This window comes from Protopterus annectens, chromosome 16.part0 (assembly GCF_019279795.1).
Source record: "Protopterus annectens isolate FY-2018-M chromosome 16.part0, PAN1.0, whole genome shotgun sequence".
NCBI classification, from domain to species: domain Eukaryota; kingdom Metazoa; phylum Chordata; order Ceratodontiformes; family Protopteridae; genus Protopterus; species Protopterus annectens.
Window position 1 is genome coordinate 849,549,764 of NC_056750.1, and position 12,886 is coordinate 849,562,649.

The window sequence follows — 12,886 nt, forward strand, 5'->3', positions numbered from 1 at the left end:
CCCCCGGGGAATAACACTTAACACCCTAGAAAATATCCTCAATTGGCTTTCCACCAACTATCCCCAAGAAACGATAGTACTCTGTGACTTTAATATCAACCGTAAAAGCTGTACTACTGAACAGCCTTCTACTCATATTAGCCTACATGGTTTTACTCAAACCATTACCTCCCCCACAAGGACCAACAAATTAATTAACAATGAAAGCACCTTAGACTGGATTCTTATAAATAGCCATCACCAAACTTACAAAGTAGGCCTCCCCGAAGATATAAGCGATCATTCACTCACCTTCATAATCAGATATGAATGACATTCCTAGCCCAGTCACCTGTAGGACAATAAGGAGCAACAAAAATTTTAACCCAGACATCTTCCAAACTGAACTTAAGGCATGTGATTGGTCAGCCCTCAAACACCTACCTCTGGAGGAAGCAGTAAAATACTTTAATACTAAATACTTAGGTATTCTAGACTACCATTGTGCCAAAACGGACCATTAGAACTAGGATTAAACCTGACCCTGGCTCTCAAAAACAACCAAACAAAACATGCTGCTCAGAAATAGTCTGGGCCAAGTGGCTTACTACTAAAAGTCTGGAGGATCACTTAAAATTTAGGCAGCTAAGAAATGATACAAAAAAAGCCATTCTGTTTGACAAAAGAAATTTTTACATTCAACTCCAACAAACCCATCAAAACAAACTACAAAAGTTCTGGGCAGGGATTAACACACTTTTACACCCAGGTAGTTTTGTCACACCTGCCCCATTAGGCTCTGACCATGATAATTGCCAATACCTTTAACATACTTTACTGAGACCATTCAGTCTCTTGCCAATCAACTAACTCCTGACAAGCTCATCTCTGACTACCTCTACTGCTAGCTTACCTCCCTCATTTCAGCTTAAACCTATCCCTACATCCCTTGTCTATTCCCTTATTCAGAAACTTCAACCTACCACCCCTGCAGCTGATCTACTACCTGCAGAATGTCTGCAAAAAGCTGCAAAAGCCATAGCCTACCCCATCTCCATCCTGATTAACAGAACTGTCACTGAGGGTACTATCCCATCTATCTGGAAAATTTCACATTATTATCCCCCCCTACATAAAGGTGGTAAGTCCAATGAATTATCAAACTATAGACCTATTGCTATATTATCTCCACTGGCAGAAATCATGGAGAAGTGCATTCATAGACAACTGTTAAACCACCTTATAGATAACTTATTAGCCAACTGCCAACATGTCTTTAGGCCATTTCATAGCACCACCACTGCCCTCTTATCCTTCTCAGAATGTATTAACAAAAATCGCAATGACAACACTATCCTCAGCCCTCTTTATTGATCTCGCTAAAGCCTTCAATATGGTTAACCACCAACTTCTCATAAACATACTCAAAAACCTGTCACTAGATGCATTGGCTATACAATGGTTTCGATCCTGCGTAAACAATAGGCAACAGGCTGTTCTGTGGGAGTGCAACTTATCTACCCATCTCCCCATTGCTCTTAGTGTCCCCCAAGGCCCTATATTAGGACCTCTCCTATTTTCTGTTTTTTATCAGTGACCTACATTCTTCAGTACCTCAAGCTACCTGTATACAATATGCAGATGATTCCAGATTAATATGCTCAGCCACCTCTCCATCAGACTTTCAGACCCTCACCCAAAATGTGTTTAACACAGTCGAGAAAAGGCTTCTACACCGTTGCCTCATCTTGAACCCCAAAAAAAACAAAACTCCTTCTATTCACTCCCACTCGTAGAGCTTCCCCACTTAACTTTACTGTTGCATCAAACAGCGGTACCATCATGTCTCCCAACTCAACTACAAAACTACTATAGGTACTAATTGATAATAACCTTAACTTTGATGCTCACATTAACAATACTATAAAAATAGTCAACAAAAACTAGGCTGCCTCTATAGAATCAAATCCTTTCTGACCCCACTAGCAAGGGCTACTATTGCCCGCTCCCACTTAATCTCTACCCTCATGTTCATCGTGTTTCACTGCTGCAGTCATTACTCTTGGTTTATCCTGCTGGCAGGCCACCCTCAGTCAGCCAGAATTCCAAAGTCTAGGTCCAGCGTCGGTTGCTGTTGCCTCTTCCCTGACGTCAGTGCGCCAGGGGTATAAAAGTTGCAGTTGACGCCATTTTCTTCAGTCTTTCTTGCCACGCGGTGCCCGAAGCAAAAGCAGTTCGCAAGCGCCGGTCGGCCGACTCCTGAGATTTGCAAATCCAAATTTCAGAACCGAAGTTTTCATTTAAGCTAAGTACCACATTGGGGAAACTTATTTCTTGATCCAGACCGATGTCAGAAAAAGTTAACAATTGTATTTCTTGTGGGAAGCAAATACCTCATAAGGATTTTCACTCTTACTGTATTCCTTGCCTAGGCCCTGATCACAACGTTGCTAGCTGTCGGTTTTGTGCTAGATTTAACCAACGCACTATCAAGCGTCGGTTCGATTTTGCATTTCATTACTTTGGCCGAAGATTTAATTATATAATGCCATCGGACCAGCCGACAACCGGAGTTTACAAAAAACACAAGGACAAGGATAGGCATCCGAGGTCCAAAACCGACGACGAAGCCTCCACTAGGCCAGTCACTGGTTCTCAGTGAGGCGCTTTCGCAGCCCCTGACACCCACTACCTCAGAGCCACAGGCCGCTACCGACTCCCACATGGAGCCGACTGGGCCTCTGGATACCCAAGGTATTGGACACTCGGAAATCATACCCTCAGATGGGTCTGGAGCCGCTGAGCAGGCATCGGCTTCTGAGGGTGTCTTCAGACCTACACAACTATATATTAAGCCATCTTCAGCTTCAAAGACAAAGACTAAAGCAGCTCTAAAGACAAACAAGTACATAATTCTCCTACTCAGACTTCCATGCCTAAAAAACAGATGCTCAAAATGGCCGAAGACCTAATTACTTTGATCAGGGGCTCCCATCCCCCTCCTGATAAGAGGCGTATGCAAGAGACAGAGTATGATTCTTCTGATCAGGTATCTATTTCCTCTGATTCCTCTTCTGAACAGGATTACTCCATGCTTCCCTATGAGGATTCTGATGCTGAAGAATCTATTCCTTCAGCCTCTCCTCCTGAGGATTATTCCTTTGGGGAAACCCTGCATACTATGAGGGAGCATTTCCACTGGAAGAGCCAAGATTTTTCTGAATCTAAGAAAAGGCTCAGAGACTTTCTGCTTCTTCCTTAGCACAGACCCCTTGCTATTCCACCTGTTCTAGACATTGTAGATGTATTTTCAGAGTCCGGCCTGTCCCCTGACTCTTTACCCCCTGCACCTGCTAAGCCAGGCAGATACTACAGGGTCCTGGATTCTCATAAATTCCTATATAAAAACCCCGCTGCTGACCCAATACTATATCTCAGGGTCCCAAGGGGGTTAAAGCTTCCACTGCAAAAAACCCTGTCCCCTCTGATAGGCATTCTAGGCCTCTAGACAGATGGGGGGGGGGATCTACACTTCTGCTACCCTGGCTGTAAGGGCTTTAAATTGTCAGTTTCATATGCTTAAATATCAGCAATATTTAATGTCACTGCTTAAACAGAAAATGTTGACAAATACTGAATGTTCAGAGAACAAGGAATTGCAGGATTTATTGCATGCAACTGAACAAGTGGGAAAGCATATTTTGCAGTGTGGTTATGATTCACTGGAGGCCTCTTGCAGGGCCGCTGTTACAGGTTCTGTTATTAGAAGGCATGCTTGGTTAAAGGAGCAGAATCTGCCTGATCATGTTAAAGCAAAAATTTGAAGTAGTTACTTCATTTGTTCTGCAACCTGTGGGTCTTGGATCCAACCTCTGATCTGACCAGCAGCTTTCCAAGCTTCAAGATCTGAGCTCCTAGCTCCTCCCCTCTACCCATAATCCTCTGTCACCACCACACTACCTCAGATCGTTTTTGCCGCGGCTTGATCACAAGCAACTTGAGAAGAGCTCCTGAACTTAGTAGCAGGGAAGTGAATTTTTTCTTAATTTTTCGACAAATTTAAAAGTGTGTGTGTTGAGAGTGTGTTTCTCTGCCCTTTTTTATTTTCGGGATTGGCATTTTGGTTCAGTTAACCCTCCCCTAGTTGTTTGGGCGTGTGTGTGTTGGAAAAATGGCCGAAGGCCATAAGGCTTTTTTTTCTAAGTGCACTGGGTGTGGCCATAAGCTTTCCTCAGCTGATGGCCACACTCAGTGCGTTATATGCCTGGGGGTTGCCCATTTGTCTTCAGACTGCCAGGTTTGCGCAGCCTTCAACCCCCGGGCTGTGAGGGACAGAAGGAACAGGCTTATTCTGGCGGGATTGCTTCCCCTGGAGGAAGCCTCCTCCTCCTCTCCCTCCAAGGTGCAGGCTGCCCAGGTAGCTTCGGCACCCTTGACTCCCTCGACTCAGGATGGGACTCGACCTCCCTCTGTTGCCTTGAGTACGAGGGAAGTTCAGTCTTCTCCTTCTAGGGCAAAGCACAGGGAGAAACACCGACATAAGAGGCGAGCCGAGCCTCATCCCTCAGCTCCGCCATCGAAGACTGCTAAATCGCCCCCGAGGGTGTCCGGACCTTCTCCTTCTTGGCTCCGATCCCCTTCCTTCTCGCCGGAGCCAGAGGAGGAGCTCCGATCACCCTCGAGGTTGTCGAGGCGGCCTTCCAGGCCCGCATCTACGACCTCCTCTGGATCTACTAGGTCTTTCTACGACGCCGATATGGACAGGATGACGCGTCTGTTTCTGCAGACCCAAATGCAGATGGGGGTGCTCTTGCCCCCCCCCACACACAGGGGGGGGGGGGAGTGCAGCTTCAATATTTGCCCCGATGTCTCCTTCTTCAACCCGGATCCGGGTTTTGGAGTCTTCGGATCCAGGCCCTTTCGGAGCAGGGGTTTTGTCGGCGCCGGTGGCCCAAGCCTTTTCGACGCCGACCATACCCTCGAGTATCTCGGATCCGAGTTCTCGGGGCCGTGGGCCGGGCGTCAGATCCGTGGGAGCGGGTGCTTCTTCGGCGCCTTCTATGTCGGAGAGCACCACCCTCTCTGATCCGACGGCTTCGGCTCCAACCCTGATCCCTATCTCTGAGCTGAGGAGACTGCTCTCTGGGCCGGAAGAGAGTAGTTCTCCCTCGGCGTTCGAGGTAGTGGAGAGGGTACTGTCGAGGTCTTCCAGGTCCCCGACCCGGGCTTTAGATCCTTCCGCTCCCTCACTGCATACGGGTCTCCCTTCCATCATCTTTCCATCGGGACAACCTTCTTAGACCCTCCAGTTGGTTCCATCGGAGGAATAAGAGGCCGTTGAGCCCTCTTCTGATAGTCCCACAGAAGAGGTGCCTCGTAAATGGACGTGTAAAAGGAGGCACATGGACTCCCCCGAGTCTGTCACCACAGATACGGACTTAGAGGAAAGGGAAGGTTCCCCAAGGTCACCCCCCGAGGATGTCTCCTTTGGAGACATCATGGAAATGTTGCGTATTAAGGAGGGGTGGTCTGCCCAAAAATCTTCCTTGGATGAGTCCGTATTTCTGGAGACATTTGAAGCGGGCCCATCTACCTCCTGGGTGTCCCCACCGGCAGATCCCCTGGTAGATCTCCTGACTACCAGGGCTTGGAAGGAGCCCGACACCGTGGAGCCTATCCCACGCCAGCCGGATAAAATCCTTAGCCCCCCCCTTCAGATAGGCAGGCTTGGGCCAAAGGGTCTCCAGTTGATGCCATTTTGGTGGCTGCTGCCACTGAGAGAGAACTCTCCCAGGAGAGCTCCACAGTCCACCTGCCGGACAAGGAGTCCCGGGCGCTGGACCGTATAGGGAAGCGGACCTTTGCTTCAGCAACCTTCTCTGTGAGGGCGCTGAATTATATGGCGCATGTCATCAGGCTGCAACAGGATTTGATCAAGGAATACACTGCAGCTCCACCAGAGTCCATGTCGGTCGAGGACAAAACCGTGTTCTCGACTCGTATGGCCACTCTCAAGTCCATCTCAAATACGTCCATGCGGCTACTGCTTATGCTACGGAGGGAGCCGCAAGGGCCAGCGGGGCAGGTGTTGTCTTGCGACGCCACGCCTGGCTCCGCCTTTGTAATTTCGCGGTACCTTTCAAGGCGTCCTTCGCGAACGCACCCTTTGATGGCTCTTCGCTTTTTGGCAAGACCGTACGCGATACACTAGTCCAAAGCGAGAAGGACGGGAAGATGCTGTCTGCCATCGGAGTCCGCTTCTCGAGCCCCCAACGTTCCTTCTCAAGGAATCATAGGGGGCAAAAGAAGCTGTGGTTCTGCAAGTCTCAGCAATCCTATCCAGCTTCGGACTCCGCACCCTCTAGAGGCAGAGGGGGGCAGGGTGGACGCCGGCTCAGAGGCAGAGAGGGACCGCGTAACTTCGGGTCTAGGGAGCCTTTCTCTGAGAGACCCGCGCAGCAGCCCTGAGGGCTTTGACTGTCCAGCTCTGGAGGCAGTCTGGGGGAGTTTAACGAAGCACCTGTCAATGTGGGAGTCCATCACGAACGATCGATGGGTGCTCCGAATTATATCCAGAGGCTACAAAATTCCCTTCCTATTTCATCCTCCCTCAGGTGGTCGCCTCCCCGATGTCCCACCCAATCAAAGAGAGGCGGCGACCGTAGAGATTTCAAATTTGTTAGAAAAAAGAGCCATTCAGCGGGTCCCCCCAGACCAATCCGGATCGGGCTACTACTCAAGGTTCTTTTTGGTGCCAGAAAAGACGGGGGACCTCAGGCCCATTCTAGACTTGTCCGTCCTGAACATGTTTGTCCCCAAAGAAAAGTTCCAGATAGTCACTCTACAATCTATTCTCCCCTTAATGCAGGAGAACGACTGGATGTGCTCGATAGACCTCAAGGACGTGTACTACCACATTCTAATGGACAGACGGTCCAGGAGGTTCTTCCGCTTCTGGCTAGGGGGACAGTCATTACCAATTCAGGGTCCTTCCATTCGGACTCACCTCAGCCCCTAGGGTGTTCACCAAAGTCATGGCAGTGGTTGCGGCCCACCTGAGGCTTCAGGGCATAAGGGTCTTTCCGTACCTAGACGACTGGCTCCTCACAGCAACCAACAGGCATCAACTTTGTATCGCGAGGGACTATGTTCCGTCTCTTGCCGACAGTTTGGGCATTTCAGTCAACATACCGAAGTCTTTTCTTCATCCTGTGCATGCATTAGATTTCATAGGAGCCAGGCTAGATTCCCGATCTTCTCGGGCCTTCTTGACCTCGAACAGGTTGTCCAGCCTCTCACTCCAAGTTTTGGCTCTTCTTCGCACCAAAGCTCCGCCGGCGGAGTTAGTCCAGAGAGCACTAGGCTCGATGGCAGCTGCTATCGGCCTCTCTCTCAATGCTCGCCTAAGGATGCATATATTACAGTGGACACTCCAAGTTCAATGGTCACTGTTACACCATCCATTGAATACTCCAATCCCCCCTGAGCAGGGTTTGCAGGGAATCCCTCCTTTGGTGGCTTCACTCCCCAGAACTCAGGCAAGGGAGACCTTTTGTGCTTCCCCCTCCCCAGGCCACGTTAACCACGGATGCTTCTTGCCTAGGGTGGGGGGGGTATTGTTTGGGCAGAAACGTCCAAGGTACGTGGACCTTGTCGGAGACCGCCTTGCACATAAATGTTCTGGAGATGAGGGCGGTGCTTCTAGCGTTGCAGGCTCTCCAAGACCTTCTACCTCTAGGAACGATTGCAATACAGACAGACAATATGTCAGTGGTCTGGTATATAAACAAACAAGGGGGAACCAGATCCTACCCTCTTTGTCGAGAAGCCATGAGAGTTTGGGAATGGGCGATATCCACCAACTGCTTTCTGATAGCAACGCACATTCCGGGACGATCCAACATCCTGGCGGACAAATTGAGTCGAGTAATTCTCAGTCCTTACGAGTGGTCTCTCAATCCGAAAGTTGCAAAGGAGATTTTCCATAAGTGGGGTTGGCCTTGCTGCGATCTCTCTGCTACTCCCCAAAACACAAAATGCAGCGAGTTCTTCGCAATTCTTCCCCCAGAAGGGGAGAGCCCCAGAGACGCTCTGATTCATGCTTGGCCTCCCGGTCCACTCTATGCTTATCCCCCGCTTCCGCTCATGGCGAAGTTCATTCAGAAAGCCGCACGGTTGGGGAGCAAAATTATCCTCATAGCCCCATTCTGGCCTCGTCAAATCTGGTTTCCATACCTGCAGTCTCAGTCTCTCCTCCCCTTTAATCCTGGATCCCATTCCAGATCTGATCTCGCACCCAACAGGGTGCCCAACACCAAACCTGGTAAACATCAAGCTCGCGGCTTGGTTGATCCAGTTCCACTAATGGCAAGGACTCCCGGTATCTCGTCACCAATGAAAACTATTCTGGTAGCGGCTCATAAACCGTCCACCAGGAAAATCTATAATAGCAAGTGGAAACGATTTTCTGTCTGGGCTAACAGCCAGGGTCTCAACCCTTTTATTGTTCCGATTCCTACAGTCTTGGACTTTTTGTCCATGATATTTGAACAAGGGGCCAGTGCATCAACGGTGAAAGTACAGTTGGCAGCAATATCCCATTTTCATGTGGGAGACTGATTAGGATCCCTAGCGTCTACAAAATTGTGTAAGACATTCTTGCGTGGCGTTTTCCTTCTCAAGCCACCTGTGAAATCCGTGACTCCCCCTTGGGACTTAACCTTTGTTCTGCAAGCCTTAACGAAACCTCCTTTTGAACCTGCAGCTTCTGTACCTCTTAAATTTCTGTCCTGGAAAACAGCATTCTTGGCAGCCATAACTTCTGCTAAAAGGGTTTCAGAGCTCCAAGCTTTGTGCATGAAACCTCCCTACCTTATTTTTCACAATGACAGAGTGTCTCTCAGGACTAACCCGTCTTTTTTACCAAAAGTGGCATCTGTGGCATATATCAAGTCAGACTATATCAGTCTGCCAGTGTTTTTCAAGAATTTTCAAAATAAGGGAGAATACATGTTGCATACTGTAGATGTACATAGACAGTTGCGTTTTTACCTGCACAGGACCAAAGACGTTCGTAAGGCTGGTCAACTGTTCGTGTCCTTTGCTCCTCCATCCATGGGGAAACCTATATCCAAAGTGGCACTGGCTAATTGGATTTGTCAATGTATTTCTCAGGCTTACAAGGCATCGGGCAAAACAACCCCATTTAAAATTCGTGCACATTCCACACGGTCCAGCTCAACTTCTGCAGCCTTCTGGTACAGGATGCCGTTGGACGACATATGTTCAGCAGCCACTTGGTCTTCTGCTCATATGTTTATTTCTCATTATAAGCTGGACATGATATCTAGAAGCAGGGCGTCTTTTGGCTCCGCGGTGCTTCGGAATATTCTTCCGTAGGCCACCCAGGTTTTTGTTTAGGTAGCTGGGGACTCTGTCCCACAGGTTGCAGAACAAATGAAGTAACTACTTCTACTTTTAGAAGTTATGTACTCACCATAACATTCCATCTGAGTAGGTACTTCTTTTGTCTGCAACCATCCCCTCCGCCATCCCCCTAACCTGTATCTGGTTTCTAGGATCATTTATGATTCTTTGAGAATAACTGAACCTGTTTATTTTACAGGTTTATCAGGTGATACAGCAAAACCGATCTGAGGTAGTGTGGTGGTGACAGGGGATTATGAGTAGAGGGGAGGAGGTAGGAGCTCAGATCTTGAAGCTTGGAAAGCTGCTGGTCGGATCCGAGACCCACAGGTTGCAGACAAATGAAGTACCTACTCAGATGGAACGTTATGGTGAGTACATAATTTCTAATTATTAGATGCACCATTACAGCATGATACTTTGTTTGGTACTAAAGCAGAAGAGGTGTTGAAAAAATGGAGGATAAAGCAAAATCCATGCAGGCAGTCAAGGATTTCTTACAGGTACAGCCACCCAGGTTTAGCAGGAACCGGCCTCCTAAAAATTGGTCCTTTCCAGTGTCAGTCAGACCACAAAGAGGCAGATACAGGCGTCCCAGAGGCAGATCTCGGCCTCAAGGCTCATACAGGCCTAAACAGTGGGGTGCTCCTACCTTCAAAGGCGGAGAAGACAAATCACAGCCTTACAGGAAACAGTCCCAATGACTTTCTTATACCAGTTCCAAGCAGTTTTCTTTTGACAGCCCCCTTAGGGGGAAAACTAGCACTTTTTTCATCAAATTGGCAAATGGTTACCCAAGACAAATGGGTCCTGAACATAGTGTCCCAAGGCTACAGGTTCCATTTTCACACTCTACCAAGGTCAAAGGGCATGCCAGACCTGCCACACAATCAATGGGCAGAGGCACAAAAGCAAATTACAGCCCTCATGGACATGACGGCCATTCAGCAAGTACCACAACAAGAGCAGGGGTAAGGATTTTACTCCAGACTTTTCCTAGTACCCAGGAAGGACAAAACCTGGAGACCAATACTGGACCTGTCTATACTAAATACGTTTCTGGAAGTTCCAAAATTCAAGATGTTAACTCTACAGCAGCTACTGCCCATGCTGGGCAAGAGGGCTTGGCTCGTAACTTTGGACCTAAAAGAGGCATACCTGCATGTCCCAATCAGAAAATCTTGCAGAAGATGCCTCAGATTCATAGCTGGCTCAGTGCATTACCAATTCTCTGCACTGCCCTTTGGCTTATCTACTGCACCCAGGGTCTTCACAAAATGTCTGGCATCAGTAATTGCGTTTTGCAGACAAAAAGACTCCAGATGGGTGTCTTGTTGGATACATCTCCCTTCGGATCTGTGAGCCTTAAACCTTCTTTCCAGCTGCTGTTGCTCCTTCTGCAATCCTGTTGACTTAAACCCCAAAGCTTTTGGAGCTGTTGCTTCTCTCAGAGCTTTGGCATTGGACAGCTCAATCAACTCCACCTCCTCCCTTAGAGTGGAGGGTAGGGAAGGGCCATGGCTTGTCAGCGCTAAGATTCTCCGCTCTGGTCAGATTGTCCTCTGCTTCTCCTGGTCCTTTCGCTTTTGATGTGGTTGAGAATGTTTTCTTTCACCCCATAGTAGATTTGACTCTTGCGCTTTCCCCAATCCCTCTTTGGATCCTGTGTCAGAGTCTACTCATCCTGCACCTCGGGGACAGACAACCCGAATGAGCTTCCAAAAGCAGTTCCCACTAGGGAATTCCCTGCTTCTTTCAACACCTCTCCAGGACACCCCACTGAAGAGATTGCTGGGAAGTGGTTTTGCAAGAGAAGGCACTTGGATTCACCACTGGAATCCCTCACTGAAGACATAGATTTTGATGGAGACAGGTCCTCTAGACCTCCGCCTGAGGATGTGTTATTTGGAGATACCTTGGACATCCTTCGCCAGAAAGCTAGTTGGTCTTCTCAAACCCCTTCCCAGGAGGAATCTGTGATGTTCTTCGTGTTTCACTGTTGCAGTCATCACTTGTGAGTAATTCCTGCTGGTAGCCCTCGGTTGGCCCGAATACCAGAGTAAAGTTTTTCCCCTGCACTGGTTGATGTCACCTGTGGACTGAGGTCAGGTTGTCAGTGGCATAAAGGAGAGCAGCCAGCGCCATTGCATTAGTCTTTTTTGCCGTAAAGCCCGAAGCAAAAGCAGTTTACGTGTGTGCCTGTCGATCGTTGCCAGAGTGGAAGTTGCCTCCAAAAACGACTAAAGCTAAGTACCCTGTTGGGGACCTTTTTCTTGCACTAACCGATGTTTGAAAAAGTCAGTAATTGTCTCCACTCTAGAAAACAAATACCATACTGAGACTTCATTCCTTGTACATTACTTGTCTAGGCCCAGACCACAACATCCCCTGTTGTCAGTCCTGTGCACTTTTCAATTCTAGGATTATACGCTGTAGAGCTGAATTTTTAGCCAGGCATTTTCGAAGTAGTTTCTCGCATTAGGAAATGGCATCCATCAGTCAACAGTCTGTGGATATTCCCAAAAAATTAAAAGATAAAGGGACAAAAGCACACAAACCTAAGCCTTCTGACGACCCGTCCCAGAAGCAAGTAGTCTGTTCTCGGGAATTCAGTGAGGCGCTTTCACAGCCCCTGATGCCTGACTTATTTTCTTCGCAGGCCTCTACTGAGACACTTTCAGAGTCCGGTATGCCACTGGGGAATGCCTCATCATCCGATCCCTCAGTTGTGTCCACTTCGGTTGAGTCTGGAGCCACTATGCAGGCGCCAGCTTCCGATGAGGTCCTTCACACAACTGATTCAAGGCAAAAACCGGCATCTTTGCCTCAGACTACTGAATCCCGACAACAAATGGATTTATTAAGGTCTAAAAGCAAGACCCAACCCTAAGAAACCAGTTTCTAGTCGCCAGGTTACACCTCCTCCACTGCTTCAGATGCAGATGTTCTTCGTGTTTCACTGTTGCAGTCATTACATTTGGGTAATCTGCTTGCAGGTTGCCCTCAGTCAGCCTGATTAACAAAGTCTTGGGTCTTGTGTCAGTTGCTGTCCCTTCTTCTGTAACGTCAGGGGTATAAAACATGCAGCTGACACCATTACATCAGTCTTTTGTTGCCATGCGGTGCCCGACGCAGAAGCAGTTCGCAAGTGCCGGTCGGCCGACTCTTGAAATTTTCGTTTTCGAGTTTCAGAACCGAAGTCTTCAACTAAAAGCGAAGTACCCCATTGGGGAAACTTTTTTTTCTTGCTCCTTACTGATGTAAGTGAAAGTTAATAACCGCATTACTAGTGGAAAGCAAATAACTCATAAAGATTTTCAATCGTACTGTATTTCTTGCTTAGGCCCTGACCATGACGTACCTTGCTGTCAGTTTTGTGCTTTATCTAATCAGCGCACTATCCGTCGTCTGTATATTTTTGCCTCTAAATATTTCGGTTCTCTGTTTAATTATCCAGAAATGTCGTCTGTTAGCCATCCGA

The 12,886-nt window shown here is 48.1% G+C and overlaps 1 protein-coding gene across 1 annotated transcript in view; it reads left to right on the forward strand.

Annotated features, from left to right (window-relative positions):
• Nucleotides 1-12,886, forward strand: part of PRRC2B (proline rich coiled-coil 2B) — a 3,584,159-nt gene that overhangs the window by 3,001,761 nt on the left and 569,512 nt on the right. The gene's annotated exons all lie outside the window — the stretch shown is intronic.